General features: G+C 43.9%; 1 pseudogene; it reads left to right on the forward strand.

Moving 5' to 3' along the window:
* Positions 1-2,344: 2,344 nt before the first annotated feature.
* Positions 2,345-7,483, forward strand: LOC119781788 (annotated as a pseudogene).
* Positions 7,484-13,205: the final 5,722 nt, after the last annotated feature.

A 13,205-nucleotide genomic window follows, 5' to 3' on the forward strand; every position in this document is an offset into this window, starting at 1 on the left:
AAATGAAAAACATAAGGCAATTCAACGGAAACCTCACATGAAAGAACAAGGAATACAGACAAGCACAAAGCAACATGAAATGTGGAGATAGGATGGATCAATTCTGATGGAAAAGTAACCAAACAGGTGAGAGTGAAGCAGGGAGGCGGCCCTAGAAAAATTCCGATGTCCACTGATGCTGGATTAAAAGATATTCTTCGAGAAGGAAAGAAACTGTTTTTTCCTGGTGGCATATCACCTAAGGGACCTGAAACAGATTTTGAATTTGAGGTTTGGAACTTTAAACAGAACCACCTTACTGAGGACACCTGCCAGAGTATTGGCACTATGTATGAAGCAGCGACAATGTTGCGCTTCTACATTTCAACAAAGCTGAAAGATCCTCAAGAAGATGAAAGTGAGAAATGTGATGTCATATTTGTCTTGGAAAGCAATAGCAGTGAAATTAATCCTTTGCAAGGGGTGGAACTCAGTAATAGTTATGCTGAAGTCCAACCTGGATCGGACCATTTAGTTGATTCAGAAATCACTTTCGGTCCCATTCTTGATTCTGAAGAAGATACAGAAGAAACATTAATCTATGAGGGTTTTCTTGCACCACTCAGTCCAGCTAATCCAGAGAATGTAACAACAATCACTGTACGTTACACTAACACTTTAAATGACATTATTAGTGCTTTTTCTGATGCCAAAATTATGAAAAAAACACTGAAAGTGAAGCGCATACTTCCAGACAACAAAGAGGAAGCTGGCAGTGGATCGGGGATACTGAGAGATGTACTCACCTGCTTCTGGAATGAATTCCTTTAAAGTGTTCATCTGTAAACTCTGTCTCTTCAACATCTTCATAGACTGAATAGAAGACTATTTCTCTGGGAATAGTCAACACGCAGCAGTAGATGGTCCTGGTTCTGCTGGGTTTGGTGGTGAAGGTCCACTCCAGAGTGATGCTGTGGTTCTCCTCTGCCTGATAGGAGCTCTGTGTCACATTCACTACAAATGTTGCTGCTGAGGAGACAGAGAGGGAAAGAGAGGAGCAGACACACTGAGAACTGGAACATGGGAGTCTTTAAACTCCATCTCTAGAGGTTTCTGTCTCATGATGGTCTCTGTGCTGTCAGAGCTCTGCTTGATTCTCTTCTAGTCAAACTGCTTGATCAAAGGTAAAGAACAAAATCAAAACCAACATAAAGCTGTGCAATCAACGGCAAAACTCATAAATATCAAAGTGAAACAATTCGTAACATGCATACACACACACACACACACACACACACACACACATATATATATATATATATATATATATATATATATATATATATATATATATATATATATATATATATATATATATATATATATATATATATATATATATATATATATATATATATATATAAGTATGTATATAAAGGGGTGAAACAATCTCATTGCTTATGATTAATTGATTATTTTTAAAAATCGTCAACTTATTTAAAAATCGATTATTCATTAACTGGAAGAGACTCTAAAACAAGATGCCTTTAGCTGACAGAACGACCCACCATAAGCAACAGTTATATCAAAACTGTACAAATGATTTAACATTTTGCATTAAAGATACAAACGTTTTTCGTCTGTCAGTATCTGCTATTCAGAGCCCCTCAAGTGGAAAAGTGTTTTTTCTCCAAGCTTAAACACAAAATTACTGAGAGAAAAAGAAATTTGGCAAGATGTGTCTTCTCTCTGGGTCTGGCCACAAGACTCGATCCATAGGCAATGTCCTCTTGGCCAGGGCACCGGGGAAAATAACTACTGGAATGCCATATCCAGGCTGGTCAGTATAGCCATGTGCCGCCTCCATTGCCTGTAAAAGGGTTGTGCGTTGATGGCGATGACAGTCATACACCCAAAGTAGCCCCGTGGAAACTAATATCGTCGCATACAATGACATATCTGTTCCCCTTATGCTCTTTCTCCTACTTCTTCACCTCCATGTCCTCTTCTTCCTCTAATTCTTACACTTCTTACTCCCTCCATTGTACTCCACACAGACAGCTCACCTGTGGCTTATATAATAGCTTTAGAAATTGTGCTATAAAAGTCACTTTTGTGACATACCCACCAGTCATTTAACCATTTACGTACAAGGTTAATCCATCTGAAGCACTGTGGATGTGGTTCCTATTTCTGGTGAAAAAGCTATGAATGTACTCTGCTGACATTTTAATGATCAAAAGTCAAAATTTACCAAGTGAAAAACATTTGTTTTTGCATTTGTGGTCAAAGTTATATAAAATGGTGAGTTAGAAGCTTAACCTTTTTTCTTTTATTAACATTTTACACCTTAACCCCTGTTTGTTTTTCATGTTTTTGTGACCTTCAATAATAGCAGCCACAGCATAGAAGACACACATTTTCCTGAAACTAAACCCTGATTTTCTTCCCACACCACACCTTGTCAGGACTCGTCTCTGTTCCCTCCTCCTCAGATCTAGAAGTATACTGGTGAATCTATCCGCTCACTGGTCTCATTCACTGCAGCAACACATGGTATTTAGATCAGAACTTAGACTAGTTTCTGTTGTACGGAAGTAAAAACTACAGTTTTTGTAACTGGGAAAATGGAGCGGAGAGGACTTGTGATGGACGATCAGAAATTCTCCTGTTCCATCTGTTTGGATTTCCTAAAGGATGCAGTTACTATTCCCTGTGGACACAGCTACTGTATGAACTGTATTAACGACTTCTGGGATGGAGAAAATCAGAGGAGGATCTACAGCTGCCCTCAGTGCAGGAAAGAGTTTAGACCGAGGCCTGTGCTGCAGAAAAGCATCATATTGGCTGAAATGGTGAGGGATCTAAAGAAGACAAGGCTCCAAGCTGCTCCAGCTGATCACTGCTATGCTGGACCTGAAGATGTGGCCCGTGATGTCTGCACTGGGAGGAAGATAAAAGCTGTCTGATCTGCAGGGCTTCTTACTGTGAGGATCATCTCCAGCCTCACTATGAATCATTCAATTTTAGAAAACATAAACTAGTACACATTTCTACCAAACTTCAGCAAAGGATCTGCACTCTTCATGATGAGATAATGAAGATCTTCTGTCGTACTGATCAGCAGTGCATCTGTTACCTCTGCACCATGGATGAACATAAAGGCCATGAAACAGTCCCAGCTGCAGCAGAAAGGACTGAGAAGCAGAAGGAGCTCCAGGAGAGACGACAACAAATCCAGCAGAGAATCCAGGACCAGGAGGAAGATGTGAAGCTGCTTCAACAGGAGGTGAAGGCCATCAATGGCTCTGCTGATAAAGCAGTGGAGGACAATGAGAAGATCTTCACTTATTTGATTTGTCTCATCCTGAAAAGAAGCTCTGATGTGCAGCAGCGGATCAGATCCCAGCAGGAAACTGAAGTGAGTCGAGTCAAAGAGCTTCAGGAGAAGCTGGAGCAGGAGATCACTGAGCTGAAGAGGAAAAATGCTGAGCTGGAGAAGCTCTCAATCACAGAGGATCACACCCAGTTTCTCCAGAACTACCCCTCACTGTCAGCACTCAGTGAGTCTACACACTCATCCAGCATCAATATTCGTCCTCTGAGATACTTTGAGGATGTGACAGCAGCTGTGTCGGAGCTCAGAGAGAAACTGCAGGACATCCTGAGAAACACAGGGACAAACATCTCACTGGCCGTCACTGACGAGGATATTTTTCTTACAGATCCCAAACCAAAGTCAAGAGATAGATTTTTAAAGTACTTAAAAAAAATCACCCTGGATTCAAACACAGCACACAGGAAGCTAATTTTATCCGAGGGCAACAGAAAGGTGACATCAATTGACCAACTACAGTCTTACCCTGATCATCCAGACAGGTTCATTGATTATGAACAGGTCCTGAGTAAAGAGAGTCTGACTGGACGCTGTTACTGGGAGGTGCAGTGGAGCAGAACAGGAGTCTACGTAGCAGTTTCATACAAAAATGTCCGCAGCGGATCAAAGGAATATTTGATAGGATTTAATGATAAATCTTGGTCATTATACTGTGACAAAGACAATTATATATTTTGCCACAACAACATTAAAACTCCAGTACCAGGTCCAGTTTCCTCCAGAATAGGAGTGTTTCTGGATCACAGAGCAGGTATTCTGCCTTTCTACAGCGTCTCTGAAACCATGACTCTCCTCCATAGAGTCCAGACCACATTCACTAAACCTCTATATGCTGGAGTTTATGTTTCTGCTGGATCTTCTGCTGAGTTTGTTCAATTTTGTTAAACAAAACTGACTTGAGGTCCACTTGGAAAAAATTATATTTTAATTTAAGCTTCTTTAGGGTTGTGTCTTTCTGGTCTGTAGTCACTATGATGCATAACTAATTATTTCATGTAATTTAAGATGCATGATTAATAAAACAACAAAAGAAATTATGCAACACGTAGATCAGCTTTGGAGTCATTCACTACTTTAAACCTAATTTAAAAATTTCTTTACTGCTCAGAGATCAGATGAATTTATTGAACAATTTGATCACCTTGTTTGTTGTTTTGTTGATGTTTGAGTTAGTGTGGGTGCTGCCACTTCCTGTTTCTGTTCACCCATGGAAGACTGTGAATACATTTTATTTCTATGTGAACTGACAAGCATAATTTTTCAGCAGCTCTCTATTGATTTAATGTGTCAGTCATTTTTTTCCTAAATGCGTAATTCCTTGGCATGTCAGACATAGCGTAGGTAGAATATGATTGGTTGAAGGGTAGTTGTACTCCACATAAAGGAAATCATTAGACAGTGTCATTGTTGCGTGAATAACGTTATTAAATTCAGATTTAATCCAGTGTCTTAGTTGGCAGATCACAATTATTTCATAGTAGCCTGTTTTTGTATAACCTTTAACCTCTTTGGGGTGATTTTGTGAGTATGTGTGTGGACATATGTATAGACATAAGTGTATTAATGTTGATGTAAAGGCAAGTTTTTAAGCTGAAGGGGTACGTTTGAAGGTGTGGCGAGATCTTTAAACGACCAGCCATCCACATGCCCGATGAACATAGAAGGGCAGGTAGACCCAAACCCTGGAGGCTGCAGCAATCCCATGCTGCCAAACTCAGACCTTAACCCCAAAGCATCGATATTCAAGCCAGATTGCCAGTGAGTCACAGTGGCGACTCTGACCCGTGGCAACCAGAATGGCCACTAAGAAGGTTGTAGTAGCCGTTAACAGCAATTAAGGTTTGTCTTTTATTCATTTAAGGGTTTGTGGTGTATCTTATGTCTCTGAAAATAATGCCATTTTGTTTTGGTAGAATAAGTTATTAAAGATGGCTTAGTATTGGAATATTAAAAGGAGTCTGTGCTGATTTTCATTCTCTTTGTGTTTTATTGAATTTTATTAACACATTTGAGACATAAGTGTGGTGAAAACAAAATTTGTCACAGGATGGCGCCAAATACAACATGTTCCTCAGCACAAAAGGGATGCTTTATGCATAAACATGTACCCTTAATCTAAAAACAGCAGCTCAGATTGACTCAGACTGACTCTTGTCACATATTTTTAATAATAATTATTTTTATTTATAAGAGTTATTTACTTGCATTATATTTCCTTATTTTAAGGCCACACCTTTAACTACCACAACACTGAACCAACAGGTTAGACATATACACTAACTGTCAATTCTTTTTAAAGTAGGAGCCTGTTTTAAATGATGAACCATTATATTAGACTGAAAAAACTAATCACATACCTTTTGTCCGATTTAATCTATTGTGTATTTTTGATATCTTTATTGAAAATAGGATTAAATCATTATTATAGATGAAAAATAAAAAAGCAGAGATGATATAAAGGTAGTGGTTGAACTAACAAATGCTGCCGAATTGGAGAATAGAGATAGAACGAAGCAGAGAAAAAGTGGTCCCTATGTCCTTCAGCAGGCTGAGCCTATAGCAGCACAACTATAAATATACTGAGCAATGATGAAAAATAATACCAATGTTTTACTTTATTTTTGTTGCACAATTTAATGTCATCAGGTCTTAGTTTAAACTGTTGATTGATTTTATAATAATGTTTATCGTTTAGGCTACATGGTAAAACAGTGTGTAGCAATAATGGCCTTTGAGCAAAAGAGCCTGGTTAGATTCCTAGCCTTGGGTCTCTGTTAGATGAATTGGCATCTCTAAATTATGTTTGTTTGTATGGTTTTGTGTCTCTGTGTCGCCGTGTGACAGATTGTTGACCTGTCCAGAGTGTATCCCCCCTCTCTCTGCAACCCTGCCTGACGTAATAAGAATGAGAAGATGGATGGATGTTTGTGATTTATAAATTACTTTGGTTATTTTAAGGTGCTTAGTGCCATTTATTGCCCACAGTTGGGCTGACTGCCAATGAGTCATTTATTATCCCACACACAATCCCAGATGATGCCAAGCTTTCAGCTTGGTTGTAACAGTTATTGTGCGCTAAATATTCATACTGTGTTGAAGGTTAATTTGGGGCCTAGATGGTTAGCAGTTTCCATTTGGAACCCACTTACTTTACAGCCAATAGAGAATCTGCTTCACATGTTTTCAGTAATTAACTCTTTTAAAAGGTGTGCTGCTTCACACATGTGCCTGAAAATATAAAGAAAACTTTCTGTTAAAGAAGCTGTTTGCTCTCACCTTGCTAGTTTTGTGATTCTATGTTTTATCTAAATAGTTTGGACACCTTACTGTCTGAAAAACCAGCAGGGTCTTTGTTTTTCACAGAGGAAGTGAAAAGAGCAGAGGGTTTTTTCAGTCATTCGACGGTTGGCAGGATGCAGGTAACACCGCTTTGTCTGATGCTGAGTGAGTATAAACACAGCACTATCCGTTCAAAACTACTCAGACACAGATTGCTTGAATTTTAAATAGCTCTACATATTATTGGATGTGCTTGCTTGACATTCGATTTAGTATCTGGTGTAACCTTTTTTTGTTATAATCTGGGTAAACTCTCATTATGTCTTAAAATTATTGCTTTTCTTAACTGACACCAATTTTGGAAGCATTTTCCTCCATATGCTTTTTTTTTTTTAATAATCATTTTGGAATCATTTTTTAGACCTTCCTCAGTTCTCTTTTCACTTCTTTATACTTCCTGTTTTAACACCCAGCTGGCCCCTCTTAATTTCGATTAACTTTTTGATTTGATTTCTTATCTCAATTTTTTGTTTTATGGCTGTACTTGCTTTGAACCTTTTAAGTGAGAAATAAAATTCTTTCTCTTATCATTGTGTTGTATTTACTCTTAATTTTCTATTTCTTTCCTTGGTTTCCCTAATATTCTTTGCTTTTTTAATCCATTTGAACCATCCTTTCCTCCTCCCAGCCTGTCTGAAGGTCAGCCCTGATCGGTCCCAGTTCTTCCGCTATGAATCCATCTCCTTAAGCTGTGAGGATCCTTTGAACTCCACTGACTGGAAGGTAAAGAGGAATACTTCTGATGGCGGGGTCAGGCTCTGCTCCTCAGGCTGGGGCTTCGCCTCTGCAGGCTTCAGCTGCATCATTGGAAACACCTACCCGAAGGACACTGGGGTTTACTGGTGCGAGTCGGATGGACAGGAGCGAAGCAATGTGGTTAACATCACCATAACTGGTACAGAAAATCTATACTGGTGTAATAATACAGCTGACTGACAGTTTGGTAAAATAGGTGCGTGTGGTGGTGGTGGTGACTTTAAGTCTAATACCCTCTTCAGCACATATATGTAAATAATAATGCACTGTGAAAATTCCATCTTCCTCCGCTTATCCGGGGTCGGGTCACGGGGGCAGCAGCCTAAGAAGGGAGGCCCAGACTTCCCTCTCCCCAGCCACTTCTTCTAGCCCCTCAGGAGGAACCCCAAGGCGTTCCCAGGCCAGCCGAGAAACATAGTCTCTCCAGCGTGTCCCGGGTCTTTCCCGGGGCCTCCTCCCGGTTGGACGTGCCCGGAACACCTCACTAGGGAGGCGTCCAGGAGGCATCCTAACCAGATGCCCGAGGCACCTCAACTGGCTCCTCTCGACGTGGAGGAGCAGCGGCTCTACTCCGAGTCCCTCCTGGATGACCGAGCTTCTCACTCTATCTCTAAGGGAGAGCCCAGCCACCCTACGGAGGAAACCCATTTCGGCCGCTTGTATCCGCAATCTCGTTCTTTCGGTCATGACCCAGAGTTCATGACCATAGATGAGGGTAGGAACGTAGATCAACTGGTAAATCGAGAGCTTCGCTTTTTGACTCAGCTCTCTCTTCACCACGACGGACCGGTACAGCGCCCGCTTCACGGCAGACGCTGCGCCAATCCGCCTATCGATCTCCCGCTCCCTTCTTCCCTCATTCGTGAACAAGATCCCGAGATACTTAAACTGCTGCACTTGGGGCAGGACACCCCCCCGCGACCCGGAGAAGGCACTCTACCCTTTTCCGGCTCAAGACCATGGCCTCGGATTTGGAGGCACTGATCCCCATCCCGACCGCTTCACACTCGGCTGTGAACCGATCCAGCGAGAGCTGCAGATCACGACCCGATGAAGCCAATAGGACCACATCATCTGCAAAAAGCAGAGATGCAATCCTAAGGCCACCAAAATGGATACCCTCAACACCTTGGCTGCGCCTAGAAATTCTGTCCATGAAGGTAATGAACAGAATCGGTGACAAAGGGCAGCCCAGGCGGAGTCCAACTCTCACCGGAAACAAGCCCGACTTACTGCCAGCAATGCGGACCAGACTCTGACACCGGTCATACAGGGACCTGACAGCCTGTATCAAATGGCCCGGCACCCCGTATTCCCGGAGATCCCCCCACAGGGCTCCCCGAGGGACACGGTCGAACGCCTTCTCCAAGTCCACAAAGCACATGTAGACTGGTTGGGTGAACTCCCATGCACCCTCCAGGACCCTGCTGAGGGTGTAGAGCAAGTCCAGCGTTCCACGACCAGGACGGAAACCACACTGCTCTTCCTAAATCCGAGGTTCGACTATCCGACGGACCCTCCTCTCCAGCACCCTCGAATAGACCTTGCCGGGGAGGCTTAAGAGTGTGACTCCCCTGTAATTGGAGCACACCCTCCGGTCCCCCTTTTTTAAATAGGGGGACCACCACCCCAGTCTGCCAATCCTGGGGAACTGCCCCCGATGTCCATGCAACGTTGCAGAGTCGCGTCAGCCAACACAACCCTACAACATCCAGGACCTTGAGGAACTCCGGGCGGATCTCATCCACCCCCTGGGCCCTGCCACAGAGGAGCTTTTTAACCACCTCGGCGACCTCACCCACAGAGATTGGAGAGCCCAGCCCAGAGTCCCCACGCCCAGCTTCCTCAATGGAAGGCATGTTGGTGGGATTGAGGAGGTCTTCGAAGTATTCCGCCCACCGACCCACAACATCCCGAGTCGAGGTCAGCAGCACACCATCCCCACTATAAACAGTTTTGGTGCTGCACCGCTTCCCCCTCCTGAGACGCTGGATGGCGGACCAGAATCGCTTCAAAGCTGTACGGAAGTCTTTCTCCATGGCCTCTCCAAACTCCTCCCACACCTGGGTTTTTGCCTCAGCAACCACCCGAGCCGCATGCCGCTTCGCCCGCCTGTACCATCAGCTGATTCCGGAGTCCAGCGGGTTCGAGGGTTGCCGCCACGACAGGCACCGACAAACTTGCGGCCGCAGCTCAGATAAGCCGCCTCAACCATGGAGGAACGGAACATGGTCCACTCGGACTCAATGTCCCCCACCTCCCCCGGGATGTGTTCGAAGTTCTGCCGGAGATGGGAGTTAAAGCCCCGCCTAACAGGGGACTCTGCCAGACGTTCCCAGTAGACCCTCACAACACGTTTGGGCCTGCCAGGTCTGACTGGCATCCTCCCCCACCACCGGAGCCAACTCACCACCAGGTAGTGGTCAGTGGAAAGCTCCGCACCTCTCTTCACCCAAGTGTCCAAGACATACGGCCGCAAGTCTAATGAAACGATGACAAAGTCGGTCATCGAACTGCGGCCTAGGGTGTCCTGGTGCCAAGTGCACATATGGACACACCTTATGCTTGAACATGGTGTTCGTTATGGACAATCCGTGACGAGCACAGAAGTCCAACAACAGAACACCACTCGAGTTCAGATCGGGGAGGCCATTCCTCCCAACCACGCCCCTCCAGGTCTCACTGTCATTTCCCATGTGAGTGTTGAAGTCTCCCAGCAGAGCAAGGGAGTCCCCAGGAGGGGCACCCTCCAGTAGCCCCCCTAAGGACTCCAAGAAGGGTGGGTAACAAGATAAGATAAGATAATCCTTTATTTGTCCCACAGTGGGGAAATTGCAGCATAATCTGTTGTTCGGCCCGTAAGCACAGACAACAGTCAGAACCCGTCCCCCCACCCGTAGGCGGAGGGAGGCTACCCTCTCGTTCACCGGGGTGAACCCCAACGTCCAGGTGCCGAGATGGGGGTCAACAAGTATGCCCACTCCTGCCCGGCGCCTCTCACCGTGGGCAACTCCAGAGTGGAAGTATGTCCAGCCCCTCTCAAGGAAACTGGTTCCAGAACCAGAACCATGCGTTGAGGTGAGACCGACCATTTCTAGCCGGAACCTCTCAGCCTCACACAATAGCTCCGGTTCCTTCCCCACCAGCGAGGTGACATTCCACGTCCCTAGAGCCAGCTTCTGCAGCCGAGGATCGGACCGCCAGGGTCCCCTCCCTCAGCCGCCACCCAACACACACTGCACCCGACCCCTATGGCCCCTCTCACGGGTGGTGGGCCCATGTAAGGGGGGACCCATGTTTCCTCTTCGGGCTGAGCCCGGCCAGGCCCCATGGGTAAAAGCCCGGCCACCAGGCGCTCGCCACCGTGCCCCCCCTCCAGGCCTGGCTCCAGAGTGGGGCCCCGGTGACCCGCGTCCGGGCGAGGGAACGCCAAGTCCAAAGGTTGCAATCATCATAAGGGTCTTTGGGCTGCGCTTTGTCTGGTTCCTCACCTAGGACCTGTCTGCCGTGGGTGGCCCTACCAGGGGCATAAAGCCCCATACAGCATAGCTCCCAGGATCATTGGGACACTCAAACCTCTCCACAACGATAAGGTGGCAGCCCAAGGAGAGGCATTGTGAAAATTATGCAAGTAAACTTCTCGAGATTTTAGTTTGGACATTGCAGTGGATAACATAAGTTCTGAGCTGGACCTGATGGTTCTTGATGGAATATAAATACATATGAGCAGCATAACGACGATTTTAAATTAATAATTTAAAGAGCAGGAGAAAACAAAACCAGATTTGTTCTTTTTCTTTTCAAATTAACTGTAAATAACTGTCATTTTTGCTTGCTTTTGAAGGTTAACAATAGCTGAAACAAATATTGAACAGAAGTGGAAAAATATTTTAAGCAATATCACAAAATAGCCAAAATGTAGCCACAGTGTGATGTGAAGTTTAACCACATGTGAAAACACTAACACGTAGTACCTATAAACTGAAAAACAGCTCAGTCCATTGTCAATGTTGAGCAGTAAAACCTAAAACAAAAGGTTTAAAATACTAAAGCAGTTTTTTTTTTTTTCCAAAGATCGCAGAGTAATTCTGGAGAGTCCCACAATGCCCGTGTCAGAGGGAACTGTTGTGGTTCTTCGCTGTAAAGCTAAGACTGACAGTTCCAAACACAGATACAACTTCTATAAAGATGGCCGCATCATCATGAGTAACACCTCGGGCGAGATTTCTATTTTCAGTGCTTCCAGATCCGATGAGGGACTCTATACCTGCGGTGCCTCTGGGCTTGGAGAATCAGAAGGCAGCTGGCTGACAGTTTTAGGTAACAAAAGCAATTAAAGGTTTTAGCGAAGTATGGAAAATCATTTATGTTACATTTGATAGATGGCAGTAGATTCATTTTATTTATTGACTGTTACAGAGTTGGTTTCTGCATTTTCATTCACCTCTCTTTAAATGAACTTCCCCTTCTTAATCCATTGTCTTCAATTAGATGCCTCTTTTTGTGGGTATAACAGCTTCAACTCTCCTGGCTCTGCACAAAGTCAAAGATCAGGTTTATGGCATTTTTTGGCCATTCTCTTATAGGCACATTCATGAGGTATTAGATGAGGTTGGATCACAAGTCCTGGCTTTAACTCTCTGCTCTAATTCATCCCAAATGTATTCTAAAGGGTCGAGATCAGGGCTCTCTGCAGGTCAGTCATACTCACCAAACTCTTTTATCCATAAATTGATTGACCTTCCTTTGTGGTATGGTTTACAGTTGATGATGGAAGTGGAAGAGGCCATCTCCAAGCTGTTCCCAATAAATAGGGAGAGTGTAGTATTTAAAAGTGTTTTGATGTTGTGAAACATGCAGAATTCCTCTTGCTGGAATTAAGTGGCCAAGTCTAACTTCTAAAAAACAACAACATGCCTACGACCAAACTTTACACGTGGCACAGCCAGACAACCCCCATTCTCCTTGCATTCCCCAGAACCAGACTCCTTCTTCTGGTTGTCAGATGAAGAAATGTTATTGGGTTATGAAAACCCATTCAACAAAGCACTCTACACAAAGAGGTTGGAGGTGTGTAATGATTGACTGAAAAGAGATGGTGACCTCTGTACTACTCTGCACTAGGGGAGACCTATTCTCTGACACATCACTAGAAACAGTCTGTGTGCCATGCCTCTGCGATTGATTTTATCCATTTTTATTCAATTCAATTCAGTTTATTTATATAGCACCAATTCCCAACACATGTCATCTCAAGGCTCTTTACAGTTTACCAGACCCTACAGTCAGATTGATTCAAAGTTTTCTATCTAAGGAAAACCAGTTGATTGCATCGAATCGTCAAGGAAGAGACTTCCACATACCATGGGTTATATATGAAATGTTTACATACAGTTTGGAGTCAAATCAAGAGATTTTTTTTGGAACACCTGCATTTTAAATTGTAATTTTTCTGAGTTTTCTTTTTTCTATCTACAGCACCTGTATCCCCTCCGTCTTCATTCCCCGTATCCAGAGTTTTGTGTCATCTCATTGTGGGGATACCTTACCTGTTGTCCACCTTCGTACTTGGACTCATATACAGGGACAGAAAGACAGGTAAAGGTGACGTTCTGAAGGCCTGTGCTGGACTCTGTTCTAGTGTAACTAATATAAAAGAACCCTGTCCTGTCTGTACTGGACATCTTATTTAATCATTTTTACTGTTTTGAGTGAGAAATGTTGTAAAATCAAA

Source organism: Cyprinodon tularosa, unplaced genomic scaffold (assembly GCF_016077235.1).
Source record: "Cyprinodon tularosa strain WSP-4 unplaced genomic scaffold, ASM1607723v1 ctg1816, whole genome shotgun sequence".
Lineage (NCBI taxonomy): Eukaryota > Metazoa > Chordata > Actinopteri > Cyprinodontiformes > Cyprinodontidae > Cyprinodon > Cyprinodon tularosa.